Below are 19,270 nucleotides of genomic sequence, written 5' to 3'. Positions count from 1 at the left end.
TTGAATTGAATTAAATACAGTGACCTGCGTGCATGTAATTCAGAAAGGTAATGTGTTCATTTTCATTTCTTTCAGCCTTCAGGCATGGTTTATGATATGTAAGTAGTAAAATTATATTTCGATTTGACCCGCTCCGGCAAATGTGTTCCTTAATATTATTATAGTCGCTTTTCAGTTTTATTAACTTTTACCTCAGCAAAAACCTTCTCATTTCTCCATTTCTCATGGCCAATCAGCGAACAGCAGTCTGTTCACGTCACATATATTTACTACTCAGCTCCAGTCATACCTGCTCAGGAGCAGGGACCAAAAAAGTACTGGTACAGAAAAAACAGTAATGGAAATGTGTGCAAAGTGAGCCCATTGGAGTTGAGTAGGGTCAAATCAAGACAGTGGAAAAGGGGCATTGGATTAAATGAAAACACTCCTATTTATGTGTGTGTCACGGGGTAAGCATGAATAGCCAGATCTCAGTCAGTACTATTATGCCTCTCCCTTTGTAGCCTCAGTGAAGCCGGGTTTGCGCTGCCAATTTATCCATTTTGTTGAGAAAGGATCTCACATTTCCCATAATGATGGATGGGCCGTACCATCTGCATGGGTCCCATGTGTCTCTCTGCTCAACTCGCAGGGAATATCGGGTCACTTGGTGGGAGGTGGTACAGTTGAGCTATAGAGAGCCAGCAGCTGATCTCTGGTTTAAACAATGGGAATGTGGCTGCTCACACGGTCCCCGAACAAAAATGCAGATGAAAAAGAAAATGAAGCAAAGATGTCCACAAAAAAATCAGTTCCATAACATGTCCAACAAGGCAGAAAACTGGAAAACACAACACTGCTAAAAAAAATAATTTATAAAGTAAAACTGAGGAAAGAATGGGAGATGCTGAAAAAGGCTGTCTGCTCGTGCAGTGCCCTAAAAATGAACAAACAGCAACATGAAGACCAAGGAACACTGCAAACAAGTCAGGGAGAAACCTGTAGAGATGTTTAAAGGATGGTAAAGCTATAAAACAATATTCCACAAAGCACCGTTCAGTCCATTAACTGGAAATGAAAGAGAATGGCCCATCTGTAAACCTACCAAGATATGGTCCCCCACCTAGACTGACAGACCAGACAAGGAGAGCATTAATCAGAGAAGAAGCCAAGAAGCTGATGAGAACTCTGGTAGAGCTGCAGAAATCCAGAGCTCAAGTGGAAGAAGCTGCCTACAAGACAACTCTTAGTTGTGTACTCCACCAATCCGTCCCTTATGGTAGCAAGCATAATATAGTTATTCAAAGAAAGCAAGAAGACATCCAGTTTACAAGCACAACCATGAGTTAGAATGGCATAGCCAAAGTCTAGACCTAAATATAGCTGAAAATCTGAGGCAAGACTTAAAATTTTTATGTTCACATGTTCTCCATCCAAACTAACGGAGTTTGAGACATTTTGTTTTTGTCACTCAAGTTTGGAAACTTGTACAAACATAATCCAAAAGACTTGCAGTTTTATTTGCAGTGAAAGGTGACTATGACTGTTGACTCAGAGCTAATGAATACAAAAGCACAACACACTTTTTGGCTATTCATTTGGAAACATTTCAAAAAACCATGTATCATTTACCATCCACTTTCCAATTTGTCTATCGGATAGACAAACACAAAGTAGTACATAACTGGAAAGTACATAAAACGTCAATGTATTTTATAGATGGGATAATGGGTTTCTACCGCATAAAATCTCAAAATACATTAGTGTTTGTATTTTCACAAAATGTGAAAAAGTTAAGTGGTATGAAAACTTTTGCAAGACACTGGATACTCCGTCCTGATGATTTATGATTTGTAAGCAGATTCCAGACTAAATTCAATATAAACGTCATTTGAGAATTCTTCTGAATGTACATCAAGAGATGCCAAGGCATTAAAAACACAATAAACTTTTTTTATTCAGCCTTGTACTCTATGTACTGAGATAAATAATGCCCTGGGTATCAAGGTGAGTCCATTGGTAAAATTTCCAGTTATAATCATAATCTTGTTTACATTTAGTAATCATGCGCAGATTTACAATCTTGTTTGTTTATTGTAACTGAAAACGAGACTGGAAAATGTTACAAAACTATTTTAATAGTTTGCAATCAACCAAACTCACTGTCAGACGCAGTCTGCACAGGGACAGAAAGTCAGTTCTCTTTCTAAAGGTTTTGCTGCTTGTTAGCAGTTTCTTCTCATCCCATCGACAAACCAGAAGACTGTAAAATGTTTGGTGGTTGAATAAAACCAAACGAGCATGTCGTGGTTAAAATGTGAATTATAATCTTTGTGGAAAAAAACCCCCAGCATTCCGGCATAAATATGCCGGAAGAACTCTCTTAAAAACTAAGCATCAAGCAAAAGGGGGTCATGCAGGGAGATAATGAGTCTGACCACCAGATATTTCTACCAGGTCTCTAAAATGGGAACATATTGAATGTTTTGTACATTTTATAGTGGAAAAATCTGAATAAGGCCGTTCATGTTAAGAACCCTACTAACGTTTAAGAACTTGTTTAATGTTGAGTTGATTCGACTGTAATTCCTCTAATTTGATGTAAAAAAACAAGAGAGAGCTCACAGAAACATCTGGTTACAGTTGTTGGTGCACATGTTAGCACTCACAGATGTAAAATACTGATAATGATCATTGGTGAATAGATAAAAATGTTGAAACCTTTGTTCTAATTCATTTATTCGGGCTGCCTTTGTTGACTTGTATAGCTTTTATGAAGTTCGATCTTTTACGTCATCTTCATGAAATAAATAAAAATAAAACACATAAATCAAATTTCCAAAATGCTGACAGAGCTTCATGTTCCACAGTTCAAAGCCTGATGTTTTGAATTTAGAATAGTTTGAAGCAAGCAGAACATAATTTTTTCCACTATTCAAGACCATAACAGGGGGAAGAATGGTGGTCTGGTGGAGCTGAACATAAAACACATTTCAAGCTTCTGGCAGAGCTCAGTCCTTCAGGAGCTGCCTCAGTGAGACTTTGTTTGGAGTTCAGTGTGTAAAGCCTGGGATGGATGGAAAGCTCAACATCACAGGCTCTGACTGTGCAGGATTTCACTGGGGTGTCTTTTCAAATCATGTTCATGCTTTAACTTGGATTGCAACTCTGACATCTGTTTGAATGCGTTTTTTCTTCTCAAGGTTACAGTCGGTCAGAACTCTCTCTCTGCAATTCCAACAAAAAGAACGCACTGTTTAAAAAAGATTCAATTCAGTTAAATTTAGTTATGTGGAGACATATCATATCAGTTGTTATCTTGATGCAATTTCAGACAAAAGGTACAATTCATATCTAATTATACAGAAATACGTAGTCAGATTCATCTAGTCAGATAGACAGATACATATTCGATTATGTTCATTCGAATTTCATTCATCCATAAAACAATCAAATTCAGTCTATAAGCCAACTGGGAAAACGTTATTTATCTAAGCTACGCCAACCAGTTGCATTAAGTCACTGATCTTGCAGCAATCTCTCATCCTTACCAAACATTTGGCGACTTTAGAAACGAACGACTCTTTTAATCAGATTTTATTTCACATCTTTGACCTGGTCTATAAAACACACTGATAAACTAGACCAAGATGATGTGGTTAATTATAAAATGAAACTGAATGTGTGGAAAGGTTGTGTGACTGTGTGCATGTGATGGAATGTCCCATCTCAGCATAATCTGGCACTCTCTTTGGGATGGATACACCAGTGATTCAGGGCAGATGTTGCAGCGTGTCATTCGGTCAGCTGAGAAGGTGATTGGCTGCAGTCTACTGTCGCTCCAGGAACTGTACACCTCCAGGACCCTGAAGCGGGCAGGGAAGATTCTGGCTGATCCCTCCCACCCCGGTCACAGACTCTTTGAGACTCTCCCCTCTGGCAGGAGGCTGCGGTCCATCCGGACCAAAACCTCACGCCACAAGAACAGTTTTTTCCCATCTGCCACCAGCCTGGTTAACAAAGCCCGGAAAAAAGGAGATTTTTCCTGTCACCCTACTGAGTAGAATAATCCAGCATTTAGAATACCCTAGGTATTTATATGCTGGACCAAATTTAAATAAAAACAAAAATGGGAAAAGGGGTGAGTAAAATAAACTAAAAATTAATAATAATGCAAAGATTGGAAATTTACAGGATCAAATTAAAATATTAAAATTAAAATATTTAGATAAATGGATAACCACATATCATTATGATGGTCATTTAAACTCTAAAAAATTAGTTAATCTATAGGATCCAATAATTAAAAGTACAATAAAAGCACACATGATTTAAGAAAAACGGACAAAGAAGGTTATGATGATGTAGATTATTGGTTAAAAGTAACTAAAAAGAGAGAGATGTGATGCAGGATAAGAATGGACGTTTTTGTGGAAAGCAGAAAAGGTCAGAGGGCTAAGAAGTAATTTTTGATGGATTTGCAAAGTAGAAAAGCAGGACAGAAGAAAGGGAGAAAAAAGAGTAGGTGGAAAGTTTTTGTTTTGTACCAAAGATCTGATGAGGTTTGACAGGATTGGATGGGCTAAAATGAGTCCCTTTGGTGAATAAATCCATCCCCACCATGGCTGTATGTTTTATTTGTATTTATTTATTTTTATTATTTTTTTGAGACGCTGAAGGCTGTTAATACAGCTTGTCACAGAGGTTCATGGCATGACACGGGTTTTTCCTCTGTGTAACCTTAGAAAATATTTTACTCTTTTTAAACAGCAGAACAAACAGAGTGACGCAGAAATAGCAAGAGTGAAACAAAAAGAGGAAGAACCTTTTGAAGAATATAGGATTAGACTGACAAAAGTGTTTAAAATACATAGTGGTCTACAAGAAGATGAAAATGAGCAAGGAGTTTATCGACAGCAGTTAAAAAATGCACTACATGCTGGTTCCAGGGATGCAATTAATACCTGGGTAAGGAGACATTTTATAGGGTTCCCCACAGCAAATCTAGAAGACTATGTAAATGACGCCCTCCATGCAGAAAAAGTAATGAAGGATAAAAAACAAAAAAAAAGATAGCCAACACCTTTTTTCAGCAAGAAGAAGAAGAACAGATTTATTATCAAAACAACAGAAGAAGAGGAGGATTTAGAGGCAGAGGACAAAACCGCAGGTGTCAGAAAGGAGGAGTGAGCAGAGGAAATTACAGACAATACACCTCAGGGTGTTGGTGTTGTGGGAAAGAAGGACATCTGGTCAGAGGCTGTCCTGAGAGAAAAAAAAAAAAAGATTCAGCATGACTAGGACAGAAAACAAGTGAAATTGTTCCTAGTACCTCAGACACCGATAAAAACAAAAAAACAAAAACACAGGGGCAGGATGTCCTCCTAAATTTCTAGGACCTTCTCTCCCTAGATAACATAAAACCTGAAGTTACCTTACTGTTGAATAGAAAATCAATTACTTTTCTTTGTGATACCGGAGCATGCAGGACCACCTGTAGAGAAACAATCCCAAATTCCAGACTTAGTGATCAGCAAATAACAGTAATGTCAGCTAGTGGGAAATTGACACAAGTCTGTGAGTCTGAACCAGTTTGGATAAGAGATCCCAATGGACAGTCATGTAAGCTATCTATTCTAATGTTCCCTGAGTGTCCGGTCAATCTATTGGAACGAGATGGATTACTACATCTGGGGTTAGCATTAATTCCAACCTCAGAAGGACATATTGTAGTAAAGAGAAAAGCAGAACTCAGCCGAGGAGATTATTTCGTGTTAAAAAGGAGTGAGACCACCTTATTACCACTATTCACTGGATGTTCCAAATAAGCCACCCCTAGACGTAGGGACAGCTTTATTAACAGAAGGAAGAAATGTCATTACTCGACTACAAGATCAGATGACACCAGATGATCTACATATTACCATGTGGTATAAAAATACTCCTGGACCAGATAAAACTTATGAAGAAGCATTAACTAAAGTAACCCCTACCAAAGTCATGGTAACTTATGTTTATACAGATGGGAACATTACGTCAGTTGCTGAAGTAGTGTTAGCAGAAGACACTAGGAAGCTCTGCAAAATCTGGACACCTCCACACATATCTTTATTCAAGGATAAAGAACTTAAGTGGCTATGATATGGGAAGAATAGTGCAGAGGGGAAAATATGCCACAGACTGGTTTGCAACAACAATGAATACAGAAACTAGTGCATCCACAGGATTAACTAGGAAGCCATTATTCTGGACAGTGACAGTGCAGGAAGGGATACATTTACATACGAAACAACAATGAGAAATATTCCTTACTGAACAGGAGGAACAGTTCTTGAGTGAAGTCCCTGATAAGTTATGGTCAAAAGACCCTACTGATGTGGGTTTACTAAAAGGAGCAGTACCTGTCCAAATTAGAGCAAAAACAGAATACAGCCCCTGTGTAAAACAATACATTTTGAAACATAATGCTCGTGAAGGAATAAAACCAGTAATAAAGGATTTAATAACTGCAGGGGTGTTAATAAAATGCGAGGATTCACCATGTAACTCCCCCATTTTTCCAGTAAAAAAAAAACAAGCTCCATCAACAGGATGGCGCATGGTACAAGACTTACAGGCAGTTAATAATGCAGTTGTTCAGAGAGCACCGTGTGTTCCTGATCCTTACACATTATTAAATTCCCTAAGACCAGATGCTAGAATATTTACTGTAGTTGATATAAGCAATGCATTTTTCTCTGTACCTATAGATAAAGATAGTCAGTTCTGGTTTGCATTCACCTTTGAGGGACAAAGATAAACTTATACCAGACTACCTCAAGGCTACTGTGAAAGTCCAACTATATACTCTCAGGTAATGAGTGCAAATATGGCCAAGTTTGACCCTCCAGGATGTAGTCAGGTTTTACTATATGTTGATGATGTGCTATTAGCTTCTCCTGATGAGGAGACTTGTAAAAATGATACAATAGCATTATTAAAACATTTAGCAGAAGAAGGACACAAAGTCAGTAAAAGAAACTTCAGTTGTGTAAAAATGAGGTTAGATACCTAGGCCACAATCTTAGCGCAGGGGGACGCACAATGGTAGAAGAAAGAAAGACTGAAATATTACAAGCTCCAAAACCAGTAACAAAAAAATCAAATGATGTCCTTCCTTGGACTAACTAATTATTGTAGAAACTGGGTGCCAAATTATGCAGAAATAGTAGCTCCATTAAACAAACTAATGTATGAGGAAGAGCTAAAAATGACGTCTGAACTGAAATGGAGTGTAGAAGCTGAAGATGAAATTAACATGATTGTCAAGAATTAGCAGAAAAAGAAGAAAAAACTAGAAGTGATTTGCAGGATCATGAAATAGTTTATGTGAATGATTTCTCCAAAAAAGATGAGAGAGGGAAGATACAAACAGGATATGCATTGGTGACAAAAGATATAGTGTTAAAAGAAATGCAACAACAAAGCCCACTACAGGAGATAGAAATGTGGAAAAAACATGGAGCTGCATTAAAAGATGAAAACTATATTTGACCAGATAATAAACCTGTCCTACCAAAGAACCTATATAAATGGGTGGCAATATTTGAGCCATCGTGTTTCTCAATGTCTCAACAGGGAGGAAGGGTAGGACAGATATATATTAATATTATATAACATATGGATTTAATTCTTAATTCTTATTAAAAAAAATTTTTGTTGTAAAACATGTTTAGCATGTGCAAAACATAATCCACAAGGGAATTTAAGACCACGAAGGGGACAATTTCCAAAACCAAAATACCACTTACAAACAATTCATTAAGATTTTATTGAGTTAAATCACAGTGAAGGGAAAAAAGTTCTGTTTAGTCGTTATGGATGCATTTTCTAAACGGATAGAACTATTTCCAACAAAACATTACAAGCACCTCAGGGCTAACACCCTATGAAATGTTATGTGGAAGACCATACAGATTACTACAGTTAAAAAATCAGTGGGAATTAGATGAAGAAGCTAACCTAGCTGATTATATGAGGAGTATGTTAGAAACCAACAGAAACAAAATCAAACTAATGAGGAATGTTCTATTTCCCAGCAGGAAAACTAACTAGTGAAACCAGGAGACTGGGTGTTAATAAGGAGTGTAAAGAAGAAACATTGGTAATTCACCTAAGTGGGAGGATCCATATTAGGTATTATTAACCACTGCCATGGCAGTAAAAATAGCTGAGAGATCAACCTGGATTCACCTTACACATTGTAAAAAGATAATTTCGGTTGAAAGCTCCGTCAGGGGAAGTGATTTATAGAGTGATAATAGGGTGGACCCAGACATTTAGAGGCTGGAGAGACCCGAAAGTCAGTGAAGACAATTAAGACACTGGAACCATTTAGAGGAGTTAAAATTTCAGCCAAAATGACTTTTAGATGGATGAGCAAAGCTTTTTATTGCTGGGTATTTATATTTTTTCTCATATTGATTTTTATCTGTCTGGTATTTCTGGGAACCAGTCAAGATGAATCAGAATGTATCAACATCTGTTATGAGTCATATGAAACAAGTAGCGCTAAATCAAGGAAGGCAAGATAACCTAACTATGTGCACTAAACAAACTTCTTATACTTATGGCATTCAAGTGTGCGTGAAATCTAAAACCATAGCTGTGGTGCTGATCCCACTCATTAGCTTGACCAAACGAGGAAGGAAAGGACAGGATTATAGAAGTTATAAATGGTACTTAACTAATGATAGAAGAGACACCTCATGGTCCATGATGGTAGCTGATGAAGGAAATAATTGGACACCAGAGTGGGCACCACTGCTTATGCTAGTTATTAAAAGAAGTTGTTTAAGTTCCATAAAGCTGATAATGTAATCCAGGTAACAAAGCGAAGAGAGTGAAAATTATGTTAGAAAAGTTAACCACAGATGACTAAGTTCCAGGTTATTACTGGAGTATCAGGAACAAATAATAACTGGTTATTGATGGTAGAGCAAGCAGCTAACATGACTAAAAGAGATTGTGTTGTGTGTATGGGTCCCAGGCTTTTATTATAAATAATTCCAGCTGTGATACCACAACTCTGTGTGATGGAAATAATGAATCAAACTAATCCTAATGAAATGTGTCAGCATAAGGATTCTGTTTTTCCTGTAATTAGAGCAGATAAGGACAAACCAGTATTCCATTAGCGAGCCACCACTGGAAACTACACATGTATAAATATGACAGAGAGAGGCAATAAATTGGGAAATCTCATTGCAGTATGGTGTACTACAAATGTAAAAGTAAATAAGTGTTTTAAACCAGTCTCTAGAGGAGACATTTGGTGGTGGTGTGGTGACGACAGGTTGTTTGATTGTTCACCTTCAAAAGTAACGGGACTCTGTGCTCTAATTACTTTATTGTTACCAGTTTCAGTATATTCTATGTTAGTAGATGAAGTAACACATGGACTATCTAGTGTTAAATCCACATGATTGGCGTGATAGAAAGTGCAGAGCAGTAGCTTGGCAGACTGAGGGAGACTCTACATACATAGATGCTATAGATGAAGATAAATTAACTGATCAAGTAACTGCAGGATTTGAATCGAGTAGTGAGGATGTGACATTTTGGACTTTGTGTTTTGTTTTGTTTACTGATTATCATATTTCTCCAGCCCCTCTGGTTAGGTTGTGTTTACTTATTGTTTACATTGTGTTTGTTTACATCCTTGTCCTTGTGTTCTCTGCTTCCCTTCCTGTCAGTTCAGTCTGTGTGGTGTTAGGTTTCATTACTCTGTAATCTGGTTTGCTTTATGGGTTCCTTGTTCGTTCTTAGATTTGGTGTTTCTTATGTTCCCTTCAGTTTCTCAGTTTCCTTCAGTTCATGTTTATCCCTGATTCTTATGCTTTATTTTTATCTTTGTTTATAGTTTTGTTTTAGGTCTGCTCGGTGTCTTGTTAATTACTTGTATTAGGTTCACCTGTTCCCTCTGCCTTCCTGCCTCCTTGCCTCACCTGTCCTTAGTTCCTTTGATTACCTGCCTCTGTTTTCTCTCTGCATATTAGTTGGTTTGTTTCATTATGTTTTTGTGGGTTCCTTGCGTTACAACTCAACCCTTTATCCTCGTCCCTGCCTTGAGTCTCCATGTTCCTGCAGTGTCTGCAATGTAAGTGTTTGGATCTCGACCCTGTTCAGTACCTGCAGTGTTTTTGTTACGTTTTGACTTTTTTTGATTAAAGCTGAGAGACTGCTTTTTGAAATGCTGCTTCCAAGCTCTTGTCTGCGCTTCGGTCCACTCCAAAACCCCACCGTGACACAAGTATCTGTTGGTGGTCTACGATGAACAAAAACGTGGACAGGATCAACTATATTCACTACAATGTGCAAAAACTAGGAAATTGGACACAAAGCGGGTTTGAAACTGTCCATGACCAATTGGCTTCAACTTCCCTGATGGAATTCCAGAATAGAATTGCTTTGGACATGTTGTTAGCTGAAAAAGGAGAAGTTTGTGCCATTTTTGGAGACAAATGCTGCACATTCATACCTAACAACACTGCTGCTGATGGCAGCTTAACAAAAGCCATAGAAGATTTGAGATCTCTAAATGGCAAAATGAAGGAGCATTCTGGAGTAGACACCTCGATGTGGGACTCCTGGCTGGATGTGTTTGGGAAGTATACAATTTTAGTATCATCAGTAATAATTTCCTTTGCAGTGTTTGCTGCAATTTTGACATTGTCAGAATCAGAATCAGAATCAGAATAAGAATCAGAAAAGCTTTATTGCCAAGTACGTTTTTGGACATACAAGGAATTTGTTTTGGCGTAGTCGGTGTTATACAGTACAAATTAAACAGTATAAACATATTTACAATATAATATAAATATATGTGCACAGTTTTAAGTGAGTGAGAGTAAATATAGAGCAGTATAAGATGCAAGAGCAATACAACAGTGCAGGTGATCATTGTGCAAGTATGGCAGTGCAAGTAAAGCAGGAGTCCATGCTGAACGTTAATGTAACGCATAGAGTTACAGGTTACAAGTGTCCTGTCAGCAAAAAAATGGGGGGTGTGGGGGAAAGGGAGAGTGTCAGGGTGGTTTCCGGGCTTTGTTAACAAGGCTGGTGGCAGATGGGAAAAAACTGTTCTTGTGGTGTGAGGTTTTGGTCCGGATGGACCGCAGCCTCCTGCCAGAGAGGAGAGTCTCAAAGAGTCTGTGACCGGGGTGGGAGGGATCAGCCAGAATCTTCCCTGCCCGCTTCAGGGTCCTGGAGGTGTACAGTTCCTGGAGCGACAGTAGACTGCAGCCAATCACCTTCTCAGCAGACCGAATGACATGCTGCAGCCTGCCCTTATCCTTGGCTGTAGCAGCGGCGTACCAGATGGTGATGGAGGAGGTGAGGATGGACTCAATGATGGCTGTGTAGAAGTGCACCATCATAGTCTTTGGCGGGTTGAATTTCTTCAGCTGCCGCAGGAAGAACATCCTCTGCTGGGCTTTCTTGATGAGGGAACTGATGTTTGGCTCCCACTTGAGATCCTGGGAGATGATGGTTCCCAGGAAGCGGAAAGATTCCACAGTGTCAATTGTGGAGTCACAGAGGGTGATGGGGGCAGGTGGGGCTGGGTTCTGCCTGAAGTCCACAACCATCTCTACTGTCTTTAGAGCGTTGAGCTCAAGGTTGTTCTGGCTGCACCAGTCCAACAGATGGTCCACCTCCCATCTGTACGCGGACTCGTCACCATCAGAGATGAGTCTGATCAGGGTGGTGTCATCCGCAAACTTCAGAAGCTTGACAGACTGGTGACTGGAGATGCAGCTGTTGGTGTACAGGGAGAAGAGCAGAGGAGAGATAACACAGCCTTGGGGGGAACCGGTGCTGATGGTCAGGGAGTCAGAGACGTTCTTCCCCAGCGTCACGCGCTGCTTCCTGTCAGACAGGAAGCCAGTGATCCACCTGCAGGTGGAGTCAGGCACACTCAGCTGGGAGAGCTTCTCCTGTAGCAGAGCTGGGGCGATGGTGTTGAAGGCAGAGCTGAAATCCACAAACAGGATCCTGGCGTAGGTTCCTGTGGAGTCCAGGTGCCAGAGGATGAAGTGAAGGGCTAGGTTGACTGCATCATCTACAGACCTGTTGGCTCTGTAGGCAAACTGCAGGGGGTCCAGGAGGGGGTCGGTGATGTCTTTTAGGTGTGAGAGCACAAGGCGCTCAAAGGACTTCATCACCACAGAGGTCAGGGCGACGGGTCTGAAGTCATTAAGCCCTGTGGTCCTTGGCTTCTTGGGAACAGGGATGATGGTGGAGGACTTGAAGCAGGCTGGCACATGACATGTCTCCAGTGAGGTGTTAAAAATGTCTGTGAAGACTGGAGACAGCTGATCAGTGCAGTGCTTCAGGCTGGCTGGTGAGACAGAATCCGGACCAGCAGCTTTCCGGGGGTTCTGTCTCCTGAAGAGTTTGTTGACGTCCCTCTCCTGGATGGAAAGAGCCGTCCTCGGCGTGGGTAGGGGGCTGGTGGGGGGGAACTTCAGGGTGGGGGTTGGAGGTGCCAAGGCCCCTCTTGAGGTTGGGGAGGTGGGGGTGGTGAATTGTGGCTGCAGCTGTCGGGGGGTGTCATGGGGGATGGTTGCAGGACTGTCCCTTTGTCTTTCAAAGCGGCAGTAGAACTCGTTCAGGTCGTTGGCGAGGCGTCGGTCGTTGATGGAGTGGGGGGCTTTCGGCTTGTAGTTGGTGATCTGCCTGAGCCCTTTCCAGACAGATGCAGAGTCGTTGGCTGAGAACTGGTTTTGAAGCTTCTCAGAGTACAGTCGTTTGGCCTCTTTCACTGCCTTGCCAAACTTGTACTTTGCCTCTCTGTATATGTCTTTGTCCCCACTCCTGAAGGCCTCTTCCTTATCCAGTCTTAACCTTCTGAGTTTAGCTGTGAACCAGGGTTTGTCGTTGTTGTAACTCACCCTGGTGCATGATGGTACACAGCTGTCCTCACAGAAGCTGATGTAGGAAGTCACAGCCTCTGTGTACTCGTCCAGACTGTTGGTAGTAGTCCTGAACACATCCCAGTCTGTACAGCCTAAACACGCCTGGAGATTCTCCACAGCCTCACTGCTCCACTTCCTTGACGTCCTCACAACAGGTTTGCAGAGCTTTAGTTTCTGCCTGTATGCAGGAATCAGGTGGACCATGATGTGGTCGGATTGGCCCAGTGCAGCACGTGGGACGGCGTGATAAGCGTCTCTGATGGTGGTGTAACAGTGATCCAGAATGTTGTCCTCTCTGGTCGGACATTTTATAAACTGTCTATATTTGGGGAGTTCGTGGGTGAGATTACCTTTGTTAAAGTAGCCAACGACGATTACTAAGGAGTCCGGGTTGGTCCGCTCCACATTCAGTATCTGGTCGGCGAGCATGCGCTGTGCGACCTGCACGTTAGCTTGCGGCGGGATGTAAACACCGACCAGGATGAACGAAGCGAACTCACGGGGGGAATAGAAAGGCTTACAGTTTATGATGAAGGCTTCCAGGTCTGGAGAACAGTGCTGCTGAATCACTGTCACGTCGTTGCACCAACCACTGTTGAGGTAAAAACAGATTCCTCCACCTTTCTCTTTGCCGGAGAGTTCCGTGTCTCTGTCCGCTTTGTAGAGCTGGAATCCTGCCAGCTGCAGCGCAGAGTCCGGTATTAATCCACACAGCCACGTCTCCGTGAAGCACAAAACTGCCGATGAATAAAAGTCCCTGTTTTTCCCCAACAGCAGTTGTAGTTCCTCAATTTTGTTGGGAAGTGAGCGCACGTTACAGAGAAATATTCCAGGTAACGGTGTTCGTAGTCCACGCTGGCGAAGACGTACCAGCACCCCAGCACCTTTGAACAGAATGTCCAAAAATTCCAGAGCAGTAGGCAGAAAAGTGGGAAATAACTCCTCTGGTGTAGTAGCCCTGATGTTCATGAGTTCTTCTCTGGTGAGAGAGCTCCGGGTACCATCACAGAAGACCGTTTTAAAGCAAAACACAAAACAAAACAATGCGCACCAACACGCCGAGGCGACCATCTGCGGCGCCATCTTGCTTAGAAGGCGGATGTTGTTGTATTCCCTGCCTTCGTTCTTTGCTTAACCGTCTCATCACCACAGCTATTTCTCCTATGGAAGACAGAGTTACCCAACTCTATCCGTTACTTAAACATCAGGATGATGAAGATGATGAGGATGTGACTGACCACTTTTCTGACCTGTACCCAGATCCATCTCTATATGAATCTGCGATTTGAATGTCAGTAAGTGCTTCTGAGTGTAATTATATTTGTGCTCATGAAAAATGATCTTGCCGTTAAAAATCTAAAAGAAGTAGCTGTTAAAGTGATATGAGAATATGAGCAAATATAAGATAAACAGGGAGGAAATATTGAAATAAATTAATATACATTTATCTTATATTTTCTCCTATCCTTAACTTGACTATTTGATTTTTATAACCTTTCATGATGTTTGTGTGAGTAAAGGATGTGTGAGTTGTCTGCAGGCAAAGGTCATAAATGGAGCTGAGAAGGAAGCAGTCCAGTTGAGGAGGTCATAAAGATGAAGGCCGATTGCGCTGAACAGAAGACGCACTGATCTTAAAATGATGGAGACTGTGGAAGTGTGTTGTTAAAAGATAATGGTGTTTATGACTTGTTTACGATGCAGCTGTTTTTTTCCCATCCTTAGAAAGTAACGTTCTTTGTAACTAGGGACCCCCGAAAGATAATAAAAAGAGTGGAACGGACAGATGCTGTTCAGAGTGGTGCGAGATTTGTAACTGAAAGCACATCTTTATCCGTTCTCCTCGCAGCGAGTAAATAACTAATTCTTTGTCTTTCTCTTCTTTTTGTGATGTTATAAGTATTTTAGGTTGTTTAAACCTGACAAGCAGTTTTTCCGGTCTGAAGGAAGGACAACAGGACCACATCACCATGCCTACAGCAGTAACGTGCAGTTTGGCTGGCCTGGCAGAACGAGCCGCCCCACCCCACAGCTATAGAGGTTAGCTGCAAGTTATGGATGCTTTCCTCAACTTCGTCGCCCCGGACAACTTCTCCTCAGCACGGTTCACGTAAGAGGTAGTGTTTGGGCAGAGAAGAGTAGCTTAGACTGAAATAATCTAAACATTTTTCATTTTATGAAGTTTAGTTACCATATCACACCATTCACTCTTATGCATTTTAACCCTTTTATTAGTGGTATTTTAAAGGTATGTGTTTGATTCTGATGATAAGCTACAAGTTTCTTTTGTCAGCCCCAACTGCTAACAGCTAAGAACACATGCTTGCCTACTTTAAGTCAGCTAAAGATAATTTAACCAAAAAGGTTGTTAGTTTCAATCTAGGAAATAATATTTCCCTAAATATTATTTTACTAAACTTGATAACTAAGTAAACGCCATTAAGACCCATTTATCCCCTCTCCAGAAAGGTGTCAACTTTCTGGAGAGGGGAATCGTCCGAGCTTCTGCTGGCAACAACTTAATGCTCACCCTCTACCGATGATCCACATGGGCCTGTCTTTTAGTGTTTAACCCTTTCTTACTCCTAGACATGGCGAATGACTGAGCTTAACGGTAACTAATTATATGTGCTCTTTTTCAGATTCTATCCTTGAAAACTGGCTCAGAGTTTATCTGTTCTTTCTTTCTAGGTGAAACGACTAAAGGAGCTACATCCATTAACATTTACTTTTCCTTCCCATAGAAAGGACTCCTGGATCAGTGCTTCTTTGTTCTCTTTGTGTCTCTTCTCTGTTCTCTCAAACCCCCAGTGGGTCGTGGCAGATGGCCGCTCACACTGAGCCTGGTTCTACTGGAGGTTTCTTCCTGTTAAAAGGGAGTTTTTCCTCTCCACGGTCGCTACATGCATGCTCAGTATGAGGGATTGCTGCAAAGTCAACGCCAGTGACTGTCAACTGTCTCTACATGCTCATCCGGGAGGAGGGAATGCTGCAAGTCACTGACTGGATGCAATCTGCTGGGTTTCCTTAGACAGAAAAACCTTTTATCCAATTTGAATAAATAACTGAATCCAACTGCACTGTTCAGTGGTTAGGATTAATTGGAATGTATGTACCTGACTGTTGTGAAGTGCCTTGAGACATGTGTTGTGAATTGGTGCTATATAAATAAACTGAATTGAAAATTGAATTGAATTTATCCAGAAAGATTTGGTTATTATTCAAAATAATATTTTCTTAAATAGTATTTTAATATTTCCTTAATAATGTTTCCATAAATATTATTTCCACAAATAAAGGCAACTAATTAAACACTTTGAGAATTGGTCATCCAGAAGGTTAATTTTATTCAGCAAATCATTTAAAAAAACATTTTTTCTAAAAATGTTTGATCTGATCTTGCATTGTGAATGGTTGTGTAAAAGCATACCAATTATTCCCTAAGTTAGTTCCAAGACTAACTTAACTTCATTTCCAGGTTCTTCCAGATAATCCTTGGTTCTCAAACATAGATATTGCATGGTAATGTTGCATCACTCTTTCGGTCATGGTTTTCAACCATCTTTGATTCACTTGTTTATATTGTACATAGCCCATTAGTCTTCCTTTTCATTCTGCTTGGTAGTTTAGTTGGATGGTTTTAAAGAGTTTGTTGATTGAAACATGTTTGACTTTAAGTTGACTTATTTTTGTTAGTAAATTCTTGTATTTTAAGTAACGGTGTGAAGTCATTCTGCGTGTGTATAGAGTTTTGCTGTTAAATAATGCCAGAGCTTGGGTCATCCCTTTCAATTTTGTCCTAATACCACCACCTTATTGGGCTGGTATTCACAGGAAAACCCTTAACTGACCGAAATATTATTTAATAAAATATTAAAGTATTAATATTAAATAATATATTCATATTCATAATTACAAGACTCTGCAAATTATCATGCGGCTTCAGCACTCTGCTCTCCACATTGTACCTGCACAACCACAGCGCATTATGACACTACAGGTCACTACACCCTCAAGCAAGAGGGTAAGACACAGAAAGAAATTTCTGAACGAATAGGCTGTTCCCAGAGTGCTGTATCAAGGCACCTCAGTGGGACGTTTGTGGGAAGGAAAAAGTGTGGCAGAAAACGCTGCACAACGAGAAGAGGTGACCGGACCCTGAGGAAGATTGTGGAGAAGGGCCGATTCCAGACCTTGGGGGACCTGCGGAAGCAGTGGACTGAGTCTGGAGTAGAAACATCCAGAACCACCGTGCACAGGCGTGTGCAGGAAATGGGCTACAGGTGCCGCATTCCCCAGGTCAAGCCACTTTTGAACCAGAAACAGCAGCAGAAGCGCCTGACCTGGGCTACAGAGAAGCAGCACTGGACTGTTGCTCAGTGGTCCAAAGTACTTTTTTCGGATGAAAGCAAATTCTGCATGTCATTCGGAAATCAAGGTGCCAGAGTCTGGAGGAAGACTGGGGAGAAGGAAATGCCAAAATGCCAGAAGTCCAGTGTCAAGTACCCACAGTCAGTGATGGTCTGGGGTGCCGTGTCAGCTGCTGGTGTTGGTCCACTGTGTTTTATCAAGAGCAGGGTCAATGCAGCTAGCTATCAGGAGATTTTGGAGCACTTCATGCTTCCATCTGCTGAAAAGCTTTATGGAGATGAAGATTTCATTTTTCAGCACGACCTGGCACCTGCTCACAGTGCCAAAACCACTGGTAAATGGTTTATTGACCATGGTATCACTGTGCTCAATTGGCCTGCCAACTCTCCTGACCTGAACCCCATAGAGAATCTGTGGGATATTGTGAAGAGAACGTTGAGAGACTCAAGACCCAACACTCTGGATGAGCTAAAGGCCGCTATCGAAGCATCCTGGGCCTCCATAAGACCTCAGCAGTGCCACAGGCTGATTGCCTCCATGCCACGCCGCATTGAAGCAGTCATTTCTGCCAAAGGATTCCCGACCAAGTATTGAGTGCATAACTGTACATGATTATTTGAAGGTTGACGTTTTTTGTATTAAAAACACTTTTCTTCTACTGGTCGGATGAAATATGCTAATTTTGTGAGATAGGAATTTTGGGTTTTCATGAGCTGTATGCCAAAATCATCCGTATTAAGACAATAAAAGACCTGAAATATTTCAGTTATTGTGCAATGAATCTAAAATATATGAATGTTAAATTTTCATCATTACATTATGGAAAATAATGAATTTTATCACAATATGCTAATATTTTGAGAAGGACCTGTACATCTGCACCACTGAAAGCATTTTAACAGGGAACATGACTGCCTAATTACAGTAACAGCACCAAACAGGGATTACTGGCTATTTAAAGGGGTTGTGTTCAGCTGAGTACATGATTCAAGGCCAGCTTTCTGACCTGCAGTCCATATACAGGAAACAATGCTGCACCAGGGCAACGGGGATAGTCAATGACACTAATCAGCCCAGTAATTGACTATTTTTTGTGCTACCATCTGGGAAACATTTTTGAGCTGCGAGAACCAAAACAGTGAAGTAGAAGAAGCTTCTTTCTACAAGCTGTTTGAATTGTGAATGAGAAATAGCAGTTAGGTCTACTTTATATTAACACATGCATGTGCAGAAGTATGATTTATAACATGTATATTTTATATTAAATGTATATTTTGTTAACATTTATTATTGTGGCACAGCAATTATGAAAAGCATTTCTGTACCATTTATGACTATGTGTGTCACGAATAAACCTGGATTGATTGATTGATTGATTGATTGATTTGGAACAAACATTACAAACAATTTATAATTTTGAGAGGTACTGTATGTGCTGGGTAAACATGATATGTTTAAGGAAAGATTTCATAAGGCAAATAAAAGCATCTACTGTAACACGTCATAACATTTTATGCTCATACAAGACCGGTCTGAGTTTTAAAATGCTTTCTTAGAATCTTAGATTATTCAGTGCCATCTCAGGTCATGTGAAGAGTCAAACTGGGATGTATTTTTAGTCCTCTACATACTGCAAACCAAGTAATGTCATGTCAACAGCAAGAAAAGACAGTGGGGTGTCCCACTGTGATCCAGCTACATGTGCTGTGGAGGAATGACTCTGCAGCGTCTGGTCTTAATTAAAGAAGCCACAGGCAGGAGAGACCCCAGCTGGCACCTAACGAATGAGACCTTTACGAGACCTTTGGATACGACCACGTACAAGAAAAACAAGCGATTCAAGCCCCGTTATGCCATTTAAATTAGTTTCTGGCCAGGAGCATTTCCTACACTCCATAGTGCTGGTAGTGAGTAAAGCTTAAAATACAACATTCATTAGTTACTGACAAAAAATAAAGCACCCA

Source organism: Girardinichthys multiradiatus, chromosome Y (genome assembly GCF_021462225.1).
Source record: "Girardinichthys multiradiatus isolate DD_20200921_A chromosome Y, DD_fGirMul_XY1, whole genome shotgun sequence".
NCBI classification, from domain to species: domain Eukaryota; kingdom Metazoa; phylum Chordata; class Actinopteri; order Cyprinodontiformes; family Goodeidae; genus Girardinichthys; species Girardinichthys multiradiatus.
Note: the sequence above shows the minus strand (reverse complement) of the source record.